This window comes from Mustela nigripes, chromosome 10 (genome assembly GCF_022355385.1).
Source record: "Mustela nigripes isolate SB6536 chromosome 10, MUSNIG.SB6536, whole genome shotgun sequence".
Lineage (NCBI taxonomy): Eukaryota > Metazoa > Chordata > Mammalia > Carnivora > Mustelidae > Mustela > Mustela nigripes.
Window position 1 is genome coordinate 56,718,775 of NC_081566.1, and position 14,361 is coordinate 56,733,135.

The window sequence follows — 14,361 nt, forward strand, 5'->3', positions numbered from 1 at the left end:
TAGGGAGAGGACAGTCTCGACTCTCTTTGTGCCTGATGGGGGCAGTGGTAGTGTGCACATTAACTTTCTGATACAAATGCACAGGTGCACCCTGTCCCAGACCATGGTGATATTTTTCCAAAGCTGGTACCATCTTGGATTAGACTGAAGGTTGACCAAGTGAGTAAAAACTGACATTGAATGTATATCTAAACTTCTTCAATACTGCACTTAACTAAATAAAGATACATAATTAGAAATAGTGTGTAAAGTTTTATATTCTGACAGTCACTGGTGTTTCAGAGATAAGGTCTCTGCTCTTAGGAATTTATAGTCTAGCTGTGAAAATACATAGACCATAATTACCACACAATGGAATATATGCTATGATAGAAATATGTATCCAGAGGAGGAAGAAATGAATTTAACTTTGAGGGAGATGTCATAGAGGGTGTGGATTTGTACCTTAGGAAAGATGTAGGATTGCTGTAGATGGTCAAGGAAGTGGGGAGCATATGGGCTAGAGAAAATCATATGTGGGAACATCTGAAGGTAGGAAAGTATCTAGCCTACTTGGGGAAGAGCGAGGGTCCCTGGTGTGGCGTAAAGGTAGAGACGGCCAGTGAGGCTGGAAAGGTAAACACTGGCTAAAGTATGGAAATGCTTCCCTAGGGGTGCCTGGGTGGCTCAGTTGTTAAGTATCTGCCTTTGGCTCAGGTCATGATCCCAGGGTCTGGAATAGAGCCCTGCATCAGGCTCCCTGCTCGGTGGGGAGCCTGCTTCTCCCTCTCCCACTCCCCCTGTTTGTGTTCCCTCTCCCACTGTCTTTGTCAAATAAGTAAATAAGATCTTTTAAAAAAGAAAAAAAGAAAGAAAAGAAAGAAAGAAAGAAATGCTTCCCTACATGTCGTGCTAGGACGTTTGGACTTTAGTCCGTAAACAATGGAAAGTCATGAAGAGGAGGTATTGACTAAAGCTCCTGTTAGAAAATCTGATAACAGAATATAATATTAGGAAAAGTACAAGCAACCAAACCGGACTGGAACTCTCTGGACGGGGAGCCCCTTGGAGGAATGGCTGCATTCCCTCTTTAGGTCTTTCTAGGAAGCAAAGTGGCTTGGTTCTTCAGGAGAATGGCTGTCCCCAATGTGACACCAATGGCTGTCAAGGCATTCTCATCAATGGAACCAAAGATTCATCTCTTTCAGATTTGTGCTTGGGATGTGCTGATATTCCTTGTGATGTGGTCTGTGTTTACTGCCTCTGCCTCGAAGCAAACTTCTCTGACCATCCAGTACAGTTTCTCACGTCTGCTAAAGCCAGTCTTCTGTCCTGTGCTCTGCTCACCTCTCCATTTTCTCTCTTACACACATCTGGCATCTCTGATGAACCAGAGGGCACACCGACTTTCTAGAAGTTTATTGAGTGGTTTTTCACTGAACGGACATTTGTTGAACACCTTCTATGTATCAGGCCCTGGGCTAGTCCCTCCATGTAATGCTAAACAAGAGTGAATCACTGGTGCAGCTTTATTCATGGCTCTTTCATTTCACTCTATCATAGCTTCTATATCACACATAGGCTTTGATCAAGGCCATTCGTGATCTGACTTTGTCTTGGTGGTATCTTTTTCCTAACATCCACCAATGTGTCTCCTCTCCTCTGGTCAAGGCTTGTACCCAATCTCCTTCCTCTAAGCCAGCCTGAGGGTCGTTCTTCCTAACTCAGAGCCCTTCTCCTTGCAAATCCAAATCCCAATCACCATTCAAGGGAGCTGCCTCATGAAATCTTTCTGATAGCTAGCGTTCTTTTTTTATTTCTTTGGGATATGGTTTAAAGAAGTTAAAAGAGGTTAGCTCTAGGGAGAGGAAGATATGTGATTGGGGTAGGGAGTTCACAGAGCAATTGGCAACAGCTATTTCTCAAGCTGGGTGATGGTCATATACAGGGATTTTTGTTTGTTTTTTTTTTTAAACATAATTGTTTTTTCTGTTTTTGTCTGGCTGAATTATTTGACTGAAGAAAAATAGTATGTCACTTATTAAGTGTGTACCTCACTCAAGTTATTTAACTTCTTTAAGCACCAGTACCCCATTTGTAAAATGAAATGAAAATAACACCCCCTTATAGAGTTGTGAGAATTGGTAATTAAGTTGATGCCTAGTGAGTACTTACAAAGTGCTTGACACATAGTAAGTGCTCAATAAATATCAGTGATTATCTTTACCTCTCTCTTCCTTCTGAGCTCCTAAGAGTACTTTTGCTATAAACTCTAATCCAACATTTAATTGGGCCTTGGCTGGTTCTTTAATTTTTTCTATTTTTTCAATTGCACTTCTTCTCTCACCCCCACGATGTTGTAAACAAGTCGAGGGTGGGCGTGTATGTGATCCTTTGTATGCTCTGCAACACCTCAATTGTATTTGAAGAGCTTAAGAAGTACTTATAGGTTGATTGATTGGAATAATCTTTTCAAGAATGAACTATATATGACCCCCATAAGTTTTCCACTCAGGTGTGTCTGAATGTCTAAAAAAATGTCCTGTGTATGTCTGTTACTTTCCACCCATAATATGACTTAGGAGAAGGTCACCTTGGGCTCAGAGTTGAAATATACAGATCAGCAGAGGACATGATCATTCACAGGCTTTCCAAAGTCCACTCACCACTTCCTTTTTCCATTCAGTACTAGAACATCACCTAATAACTCAATAAGCATGCTCACCTCCCCCTTCTTAAAAGGTTATAATCTTCTATTTAACACTTTAAGGAAAATCTGAGCTAACCAGCTGCTCCACAGCCAAGTTCTAATGGTGATAATCATCTCACTCTTGGTGAGACTATTTTAGGGTTTGTGTAAAGCCATGGTTTGGGTTCCAGAGTCCACAGCAGAGCTAAAATCCCATCAGTTTCTGGCTATAGGGCATCTCTCTGCCAGTAATTCATCTCCCTAGCTATTGCTTGCCTCTGGGGTGAAGTCAATCCAGTCTAAACAAAGGGGGCCCAGAAGACTGGCCTGAACCCCTAACATGTGCTTGCCAACCCCTGAGACCACATTTCCATTTATCACATGGTTTCCAAAGGTTCTAGGAGGCCAAGTGTTTCTACAGGTGTCCTTGGTTGGCAGGTAAGAAAACCAAGAAGAAACAGTCTCTGTCTCCAAGCTGTTTCGTTAGAGTTTGGTGCTGCTTAGTCCTTGGTCAGACCATCTAATTTCAAGGAATCTGTTTAGTGGAACTGCCTTTGCTGGAGTGGGTGACCAGGCAGCAGAGGGGAGAGGGGCAAAAGGGAAAGGAAATGGGTTAGAATGATGAAACTAAGTAATTGCAAGAAGAAAGCCCATTTGGTGGGTAATCAAGTTTCCAAATCGATACCTAAATAGATCATAAACCGTGCTAAAAGGATAAGGTCTCAGGAGACTCAAATGAGTCTTCATTCTCAATCTTATATGGTAAATCTATTGCCTACCGGGTAGAAGAAACATTTAAGATAGAAAGTATAAATATGGGGCACCTGGGTGGCACAGTTGGTTGAGGAACTCTTAATTTCAGCTCAGGTTGTGATCTGAGAGGGTCTTGAGATTGAGCCCTGCGTTAGGCTCTATGGAGAGTCTGCTCAAGATTCTCTCTCCCATGCCACTGCCCCTCCTGCTTGTGAACTCTCTCTCTCCCGCTCTCTCTCTCTCTCACTTTTTGCCTCTTAAATTAATCAATCAGTCAATCAATCAACCAATCTTAAAAAAAAGAAAGTGTCAATAAAATTCATGTCTGACTTCAATCATAGGTGCCTCATATGCTTGAACTTCTTCGTGTCCACCTCCGTCTCCATCTTGTAAATTGTATCCAAATAACATTGAAAACACACACACACACACACACACACTCACACACATCACCACCACCACCACCAACAACCACCACCACCACAAAGACCTTCCTGGCCTGGGAATTCTGTGCAGTCAGGCCTGACTTCTGTCAATTACCCCAGATGCTAAAACTAATTGGCTTGATGCTCAGATGAAAGAATCTATGGCTCGAAAGGCAGGAAAAGACCCCTCCTGTGACCAAAGCCATTAAACCTCAATTAGGACATAGACAGAGAAGGTGTAGATGAGTCTGGGGTAATTACCAGTCTCTGTCTGACAGCTCAGTTCCTGCAGCCTGGGCCAGAGCAGGTGATCTGGAAACCCGATCCTCAGACAGCTGCAGATGGCGCAGGCTGATTGTATCCTGCCCACCAGACCTCCCCTCTTCTGGCTGCTTTCTGCAGTGGGTGGCCCCTCACAACTTCTTACGGCCTGGCAAGCTGGCCCCATCTGTTTTAGACATGGACAAGCACGCAGAGAGCCACCCAGGGGCAAACATTATAGATTCCAGCCCAGGAGACAACTGCTGGATAGGAGCGATCGTGATGCTCCTCTTTGTGCTTTAGGACCATCTCTAGAAAACCCCTTCTGTGTGCTTCAGGTGCATTAGTAACCAACCAAGGCATCCCCTGTCCTCATTCTAGGTACTTGGGGAGACTTGATGACTACTTGGCCCCGGCTGTTTCCCAAAGGCTTCCTGAGACTGGAGTCATTCCTGCCTTCAATCCTGAAAGTGCTTTAAGTGTAGGGATGGAACCGGTTCCCAGGGATGAGGCTATGGGATGAATCACCCTCCAAGTTCACATGTGAAAATCCCAACCCCTCACACCTCAAATGTAATGGTATTGGAGGCAAAGTTTGAAGAGCCGACGTTTGAATGAGGCCACTAAGGTTCGGGAGAGGCCTTCATCCAAACTGACTGGTGTCCTGATGAGAAGGCGAAATTAGGACACAGGTGGAGATTCTACAGATGCCTGTGAACAGAGGATTGATCACGTGAAGAGGCATCCAGAGGGCAGCCATCTGCACGTCAACCAGGGAGGTCTCAAGGGAAACCAATGGCACAGACACCTTGACCTTGGACTTTCAGCTTCCTAAACTAGGAGAAAATAAATGTCTATTGTTTCAGCCACCCAGTCTGTGGTATTTTGTTATGGCCTCCAAGCAGACGAATACACATGGGTTCATTAATTCACTCAACAGCTATTTGTTGAACATTCACTAGGTGCCAGATATTGTTTAGGGGGCAGCAAATACAGAGTGAAGAAGAACCCTGGTCCCTGCTGTCATAGGGTTTACATTTTGGTCACCCTAAATGTGACCAAATAGAGGGGAAGGTCACTAAAGACGTAAAGGAATGAACAAGTTAATTTGAGAGAATGGTCAGTGTTATGAAGGAGACAGAACAGGATTGTGTAATGGAGAGTATGAGGGAGCAGCTTTGGATAGGGCAATCAGAAGAAGGGTTTTCAGGGACCATATTTGAACTGAGGCCTGAAAATAAGATATTACCTGCACAAAGACCTAAGGAGGAGAGTGTGCAAAAGGTCTTGGGCAGGAACAAATTGATGTCTTTGAGGAACAGAAAGCCAGGAGGAGTGAGAGAATAGTGGTTAGAGATGGATTTATGTCTATTGAAACGAGGGACAAGCGTGGCCAGCTACACAGCTCTTGCGTCCTCAAAGCCAGCAGGGAGGTCATGAACTGAAGAAGGTATCTAGAGAGGTGAAAGACACAGAGCAGAATCCTGACGAAGGAATCTGAGGTCTACCTGCCTAGTTGGCCTGGATAACTGGTTCTCAACCTGACCAGAATTAACGCCTCTTTTTAAAGCAAATATTGTATAAGAACCTTTTCATCATCCCCATCATAAATAATGTGATTTATCTCAATGCATAATTTTAAAAAATCAATATAATGCTATAACTATAATAAAAGGAAACATTTATTTTATCTTGTTTTAAGATTTTATTTTTAGTAATTTTAAAAAAAGATTTTATTTATTGGGGCACCTGGGTGACTCAGTGGGTTAAAGCCTCTGCCCTCTGCTCAGGTCATGATCTCAGGGTTCTGGGATGGAGCTCCACATCGGGATCTCAGCTCGGCGGGGAGCCTGCTTCCCCCTCTCTCTCTGCCTGCCTCTCTGCCTACTTGTGATCTCTGTCTGTGAAATAAATAAATAAAATCTTTAAAAAAAAGATTTTATTTATTTATTTGACAGAGAGAGAGAGAGAGATCGCAAATAGGCAGAGAGGCAGGCAGAGAGAGAGGGGGAAGGAGGCTCCCTGTTGAGCAGGTAGCCCGATGTGGGACTTGATCCCAGGACCCTGAGACCCTAACCTGAGCTAAAGGTGGAGGTTTAACCCATGGAGCCATCCAAGCGCCCCAAGATTTTATTTTTAAGTAGACCTTCACCCAGCTTGGGGCTCGAACCTATAACCCTAAGATCAAGAGTTGCATGCTCTACCAACTGAGGCAGCCAGGAACCCCAAGGGAAATGTTTATACTAAAATAATGTCAATGCATAAATATGCTGGCCCAAGTATGCTGGAAGAGACAAGAGTCAGTGGCCAGCAGGTTGAATCACTGTGAATGACTACCCCTGCCGGCTGACACCTAGTTGAGTGGATTAAACTGACTACTAATCATCAATAATTTAGAAAATATTCCTCCAGCTTTACAACTTGTTATGGTAATGTCATGTCAATTTTAAGATTATGGTCCAGTTTGGGGAAGTTTTCTTTAAACTTCTTTTATTTGTGAGCATTAAGATTTCCTGGCTATTCAGGTTTTCTTGTGCAATGGCTAATCTTCGGTGCTCCACAAACTGTCCACACTCATTAGCTACTCCCTACAACCTTTAGGTACCAGGCCCCCTAGGACCCACAAATACCAGGGAGACTCTTGGCTCTGAATCTATCTCACAGTGTCAGGTGATGAGGAGCAGTGGAAACTTTCTGGAAGCGAATCCTACCTTGGAATTAATTATATAACAGTAACTGAACTGTACCTGAAAATGTCTGGAAATCACATAAACGTATTTTGCTAAACCCAACACTTCACTCAGCTTCCCTTAAGCTTGATCACAAAAATGCTGGTGACCCGACAAGAGAAGTGTGGCAGCTAGAGTGGAAAAAGAAGGTGGCTTGAACCATTTCAATACTTCACTTTTGTAAAACTGAAGAAGCCTTGTGAGCACGTGAGCACTCTGCTTGGCCCTCCCAGCTACACACGTCAGAGGCTGTCCGCTTAAATCTCTTTGTTTCACCATTAATGCCCTTCTATTCCTACTCACCTTCTTGTACTTCTGACCCCAAACCGAGCAAAATCCCAACTCTGAATTCAAACTTCTATTTCCTCCATTAATATCCTGCTGAGCACTGCTGGAGAAAAATCATACTAGTATGCATGACATTTTCCCTGCAAATCTGGCATTTTGAAGCCCAGTTAGGCTGTGAATCATGCCCCATGATTCTACAAGTCTTGAATTAGTTCCATCTTCACTTTCCTAAACAGCTGTTCTGAACATTCCTCACTGTTCTTAAATACTTATCTTTGACTGCTTTCACTCTTTCTCATTTTAATATCCTTATAAAATTAATATATAATATACTGATTATATATATTTACATACAATAACATAATATAAAACTATATATTTAACATATAATTATATATATATTTGTAATTATCTATACCTATTGTTACCATGTATCCTTTTTTTAAAGATCTACTCTCTTAGCAGCTTTCAAATTTGTGATACAGTATTGTTAACTATAGTCACCAGGCTGTCCATTACATCCTCATGACTTATTTATTTATTTTATACCTGGATGTTTTCCAATTTTGACTTCCTTTATCCGTTTCTCCCTTCCCCATAACCACTCTTCTGGCAGCTAGCAATCTGTTCCCTGTATCTACGAATTTTGTTTTGTTGTTGTTATTTTTTTAGATTCCCCATATAAGTAAGATAATATAGTATTTGTCTTTCTCTGACTTGTTTTATTTAGCATAATAACCTTAAGATCTATCCATGTTGTTGCAAATGGCAAGATTTCATTTTTTGCTATGGCTTAATAATGTTTCAATAATAATATTAACAATTGAGTATTATATACAGAGATAGATAGAAGTAGATAAATCCCATTTTCTTTATGCATTCATCCATTGATAGATACTTATATTTTCCATATCTTGGTTTTTATAAGTAACGTCACAATGAACAAGGAATGAATATACCTTTTTGAGTTAGTGTTTTTGTTTTCTTCAGTTTAATATCCAAAAGCAAAATTACTGACATATGATAGTTCTATTTTTAATTTTTTAAATTAAATTAAAATTTTAAATAAAAAAAAAATTCATACGCAGCATGGAGCCCAACTCAGGGCTCGAAGTCACAACCCTGAGATCAAGACCTGAGCTAAGATCAAGAGTCAGATACTTAACAGACTTAGCCACCTACGCACCTTATCTCTATAATTTTTTGAAGAACCTTCATAATGTTTTCCACAATAGCAACACCAATTAACATTCCTACCACAATGCACAGGGTTCCCTGTCCTCTGATTCCTTGCTAACACTTGTTATTTCCTGTTTTTTTTATCATAGCCATTCCAGTGGGTGTGAGATGATATCTCATTGTGGTTTTGATATGCATTTCCCTAATGATAAGTGATTTGAGAATCTTGGTCATCTTCGTATCTTCTTTGGAAAATTTATATTTGGATCTTCTGTCTATTTTTAAATAGGATTGTTTGCCTTTTTTTTTTTTTTTTTTTTTTTTGCTATTCAGTAATATGAGTTCTTTTTTTTTCTTTAAGATATTAACCCCTTATCAGACATACAATTTGTAAATATTTTCTCCCAATCAGTAAGTTGTCTTTTCATTTTGTTGATGGTTTGCTTTGCTGTGCAGGAGCTTTTTAGTTTGGTGTGGTACCACCTGTTTATTTTTGCTTTTTTAATTTTTGTTTTGCTTTTGGCATCAGATTCAAAAAAATCATCCTGACACTTACGTCAAGGAGCTTTCCTTGTTTTCTTATTAAGAGTTTTATGATTTCAGGTCTTATTTTCAAGTCTTTAATTTTAAGTTACTTTTTGCATATGGTGTAAGATAGTGGATGATTCATCCTTTTGCAGGTGACCGTCCCGTTTTCCCAGCTCCATTTACTGTAGAGACCCTCCTTTCTTCATTGTATATTCTTGGCGTATTTGTTAATAGGCCATTGATGTGTGGATTTATTTCTAGGCTCTCTGATCTGTGCAGTGATCTATGTGTTTGTTTTTATACCAATACCATACTGTTTGTTGACTACAGAAAGTGTGATACCTCCAACTTTGTTCTTTTTCCTCAAGATTACTTTGCACTTTGGTATACATTTTAGGATTGTTTGCTCTATTTCTGTGAAAAATACCATTTGAATTCTGATAAGGATCGCATTGAATCTGTAGATTGCTTTGGGTATTATGGACATATTAACAATGCTAATTCTTCCAATCAAGTAACATGGGCAGTCTTTCCATTTATTTGTGTCCTTAATTTCTTTTACTTATGTTGTATTCTGTGTATAGGTCTTCTTCTTCCTAGGTTAAATTTATTTCCAGGAATTTTATTCTTTTTGATGCAATTGCAAATGGGATTTAAAAAATATCTCCTGATAGTTCATTGTTAGTATATAAAGATGCAACAGATTTTTGTATATTAATTTGTACCCTGCAAACTTAATTCTTTAATTCCTAAATCTTTAAATTTTTTTGGTAGAATCTTCAGGGTTTTATATATATATAAGGTCATGTCATCTGCAAATAGTGACAGTTCTAATTCTTTCTTTCCAATATGGATGCCTTCTATTCCTTTTTCTTTTCTAATGGCCCTGGATAGGACTTCAATACCAGAAGTGTTGAGATAGGGCATCCTTATCTTGTTCCTGATTTTAAAGGAAAAACTTTCAGCTTTTTTCCATTAAATATGATGTTAGCTGCGGGCTTGTCACATACAGTCTTTGTTACGCTGAGGCATATTCCCTCTATACCAATTTGGCCGAGAGTTTTTATCATAAATGGGTGATGAATGTTGTTAAGTGTCTTTTCTGCATATGTTAAGATTATCATGGTTTTTATCCTTCCTTTTGTTAATATGAGGTATCACACAGACTGATACGAAGATGTTGAACCATTCTTGCATCCTTGGAATAAATCCCACTTGATCATGGTGTATAATATTTTTAATGTATTATTTAATTTGGTTAGCTGATACTTTGTTGAAGATTTCTGTATATACACTCACTAGCGATATTACCCTGTTATTTTCAAATGGCCTCCTTATCTTATTTTGGTATCAGGTAATGCTAACATCATAAGATGAGTTTGGAAGTGTTCTCTCTTGGTTTTTGGAAGAGCTTGAGGATCAGTATTAATTCTTTGAATGTTTGGTAGAATTCAACAATAAAGTTGTTTGGTCTTAGACTTTTTTTCTTTTTAAGATTTTATTTATTTATTTAACAGAGAGAGAGAGAGAGAGGTCACAAGTAGGCAGAGAGGCAGGCAGAGAGAGAGGGGAAAGCAGGCTCCCCGCTGAGCAGAGAGCCCGATGCGGGGCTCCATCCCAGGACCCTGAGACCATGACTTAAGCCGAAGGCAGAGGCTTAACCCACTGAGTCACCCAGATGCCCCTGCTCCTAGACTTTTGTTTGTTGGGAGGTTTTGGGTGAATGATTCAATGTTCTTACCTATAATTATATTGTTCAGGTTTCCTATTTCTTCATGTTTTAGCATTGAAAAGTATATTCCTAGAAATGTATCCATTTCTTCCAGGTTGTCAAATTTATTGGTGTATAATTATTTATTGTTGTAGTGTACTATAATCTTTTGTATTGCATTTATAACATCTCTTCATTCACTTCTGATTTACTTGAGTCTTTGCTCTCCTTCTATCGTGTTTTAGTGGAGGGATGTCACCTTTCTCACCTATCCTCTTCTTCAATTATTTTCCTTTTTCCATTTTCGACGATTCCCAGTCAACCGGCCTTAGCCTATAAATAAACTCAGAGGACTCTAAACTTAAAACAAGAGGGAGAATTCTTCGGGATATCTAGTCTGTCAAATTGCTGGAAATGCAAGATTCTTCTGATTTCCTGATTTTTTTTTTCTTTTTTCTTCTTTCTTCCTCACTAATTTTTCCCTGTCCTCTAGCCATCTTTCTTAGCTTTCTTCATTGGAGCCTCTGTTTCTGCTCATCTCCCAAAGTTCAATGTCTCATAATGTTCTATCCTTCACCCTCTTCTCATCTGCTTAAAAAACACATCTTACTCATGCCTTGAGTTGCCAATGATATACTCATGCCTTCCAAATTATGCAGTGTCTAGGCGAATCTGTCTTTGGAGCTCTGGATCCTTGTATCTACAGGCCTGTTTTATTTGGCTGTACCCCTAGCATAATAAGCACATATATTCAAAGTTGACTTAATAACCCTCCTTTTACCTTCTTCTTTTACTTTTTGTTTGGGAAATGACATCAACATCCATCCCGTTAACCAATATAGAAATGTGGGAAGCATTACAGACCCCTCTCTCTCCCACATCTTCCCCATGCAATCAAAAATCACTGTTTGCATCACCACTTCCTCATATCAGGACCTGTACCCCTGGGGATAAAAATATATGCTTATAAAAAATAAAAAATTTTTAAAAAAACAAAAAAAAACACAAAAGCTTAAAAAAAAAATCACTGTTTGTTGCTTCCAGCACCAAGTGTGCCCCTCTTCTCCATCACACTCCCACTACCTAATTAATTAAAAGCATCATCATTTTTCTCCTGGATTGATGTAATAGTCTCCTAAATGTCTACCATCAATCCACGGCCTCACTGGAGTCAAAGTAATCTCTCTAAAACACATCTGCCTTCATCTCATAACCTGCCCCTTCCCCTATCTAAAATTCATCAATGCCTCTCTATAGGGCTCAAGATAAAATTCACATTCCAAGTTCATCTCTTCTCTTTCCTCTTAATCCAGACTGGAGACAAATTGAAATATTTGTAATTCCCCAAGCAGGTCTTGCTTTCTACAATTTTTGTAACTTTGCACACAAACTGTTTCCTTTGCTTAGAAGTTCCTTTCTCTTCTCTGTCTGGCTTACATATTTTTATTTAATAGATACAACATACATGTTACTTCCCCAGAAATCCTCCAAGTCTTCCACCTACCCCACTCTGTTGAGTGCCCTTCCTCTGCACCCTTGATTGATTCATTCAAAAAACACATATTGGGTCGGTATTATCTACCCATCTGTCTGTCTGTCTATCTATCTATCTACCTTTGTAGCACTATCTTGAGCATCAGAAAAGTAATAAAAAGTTAAGAAATAATCCTTATTACATTGAATGTAAAAAGTACAAAGATAACAGAAAGCACAGTGAAGGGGAACCTGAATGAGACTTGAATGAACACAGAGGGCTTTCTGAGGAGGTTGTCCATAAGTCAATGTAATTGCTTCCTCTTCTGGTCCCTTATCCCTGATTTTCCATTCCTCTAAGAGCCAATTAGCTGTGTATGAAAAAAAATCAGCATATGGTTGGTTATTAAATGTTTTCTTCATAAATTTCTGTTGCTTAAATCAGCCTAGCCTCTGCCTATTATTTACATAGTAGATATCATGAAGCTCTGAGTAATGCATTCATATGTTCCAGTAGGACTTATCCAATCCTGGGAAAATAATGGCATCTGATCCAACAGAACCGGCAAAGACCAATCCCAAGAAAAAAGAGAAACATGAAATGAGTTATATTTTTAGATTATTTTAAACTTGTATTCTTGTTTTATCCAAAAAGACATTGTAGAAGTGTATATACACAATTCAGTGGTATAAAATATATTATCAAGGGACCAAGAGTAAAGGGGAAATAAGAAAGGGATTATCCTAAATTCGGAATAAGATTAGTACACAGAAGTACTAGAGAAAGGCAATGAATTTGACTCTAAGCTTCTTCAGTCAAAACAAAAAATGATCCTGATTAGTCACAGTTCTCCAGAAGAAAAATAAAACAAACCTCTTGCTCAGAAGGAGCACAGTTTTATCAAAAACTGATTTCCAGGGAATTTCTCCCCTGAATGCAGAAACCACTGTGTGATGTGTGATGTGGCAGACAGTGGTCCTAACACGACCCCTTCCAGGACCCCAGTCACTGACGTAATGAGTCTGTCTCATCACATCCTTTCCTGCGGGAGGTTGGCATAGTGCCAAAGAACAAGTCAGTTAAAAAAAAAAAAAAAGAAAAGAAAAAGAACAAGTCAGTAAAAGCTGTTCTATAAAGAGAAAATTTCAGTGTAGCTCACAGAAGATTCCAAGACTTTATAATCGAACAGCTGAGGATTGAATTAAGTTTCAGTTCAGCACAAAATGTATGAACTCAATCCTGGTACTTCCTCTTCTTTTGTCTGATCATTTGTAAAAACTGAGAATACTCACTCTTCGGTTTTAATAGCTGAGCTAAAACTGAGAATATTCAGTAACAGTAATCAATATCCATTCAACTCATTTTCTATGCCAGGACTATTCAAAACACTTTACATGGATTACCTGATTTAATTCTCAAAGCAAGTCCATTATGTGGGTACTGTTATTCCCATCTACCAACTAGGAAACTAGGATCAGAGAGGTAAGACAACCTGTCCAAAACCACAGAGCTAGGAAGAAGGCAGCTGAAGTACCACCAGCCCACCCACACAGACTGTGGAGTCCATATTTTTAAAGCATTTTGTTCCATAATATTATACAACTTTAAGACATCTTTTGATAAAAATCATTTCTCAAAACCAGAATTGTGATAGCAGGTTCATGTTAACATTTATTTTGGTAACCTGGAAAACAGATATTTTCTCTGTGAACCATTAAGAGGAGATCCATTTACTTCTGCCAAAAGGTAGTTTGGTTTAGTTCTTCGGAAGAAAACAAGGAGTCTCACCATACAGACAGAGCAAATGGCAGGCTTCCTGGCAGAGCTCTGACCAAGAAAGTTAATCCTGTGTTCTGCTTACTGTCTGTGGCAGAGACAGCCCCTTGCTGTCCACTCACCTCGTTTATTCAGTTCACAGACAGCTGCTGGCTAATTGGCCTGCTGTGTTGCCTCTTTGCCTGGTTTGCGTGGTAAGCTGAGTTTGGCAGGGGGCCCTAAACAAGGCTTACCCAGCATATCTTCAGTCACACCAAACTAAAAATAGAAAGCTCAGGTTCTGCTGGGGCAAGGAGTCGAACATCCAGTCAATGGCTAGGAGATAGGTCTGTCATCTCAAGGGTGGCTTGTGTTTCCTGTTGAACTGGGGCTGAAATGACAGGGGGCAAACTTTTGAGCACTAGCGTCTTAAAGGCATGGCACATGACTGCTAGGCGCAGGGCAGAATCCTGGCTATAAATCATAGCAACAGAAGCCTGAAACTGAGCTATCACAGACCCTTAAATCTCCAAAGTGTGGCCTGGGTAAGCCATTATGAGAAGTCTGCCTTCTCAGATATAAGAATTCCA

General features: G+C 39.7%; 1 long non-coding RNA gene across 1 annotated transcript in view; it reads left to right on the top strand.

The window, feature by feature from the left end:
• The window catches only part of LOC132026204 (uncharacterized), a 73,584-nt gene that overhangs the window by 36,217 nt on the left and 23,006 nt on the right, over positions 1-14,361 (top strand). The gene's annotated exons all lie outside the window — the stretch shown is intronic.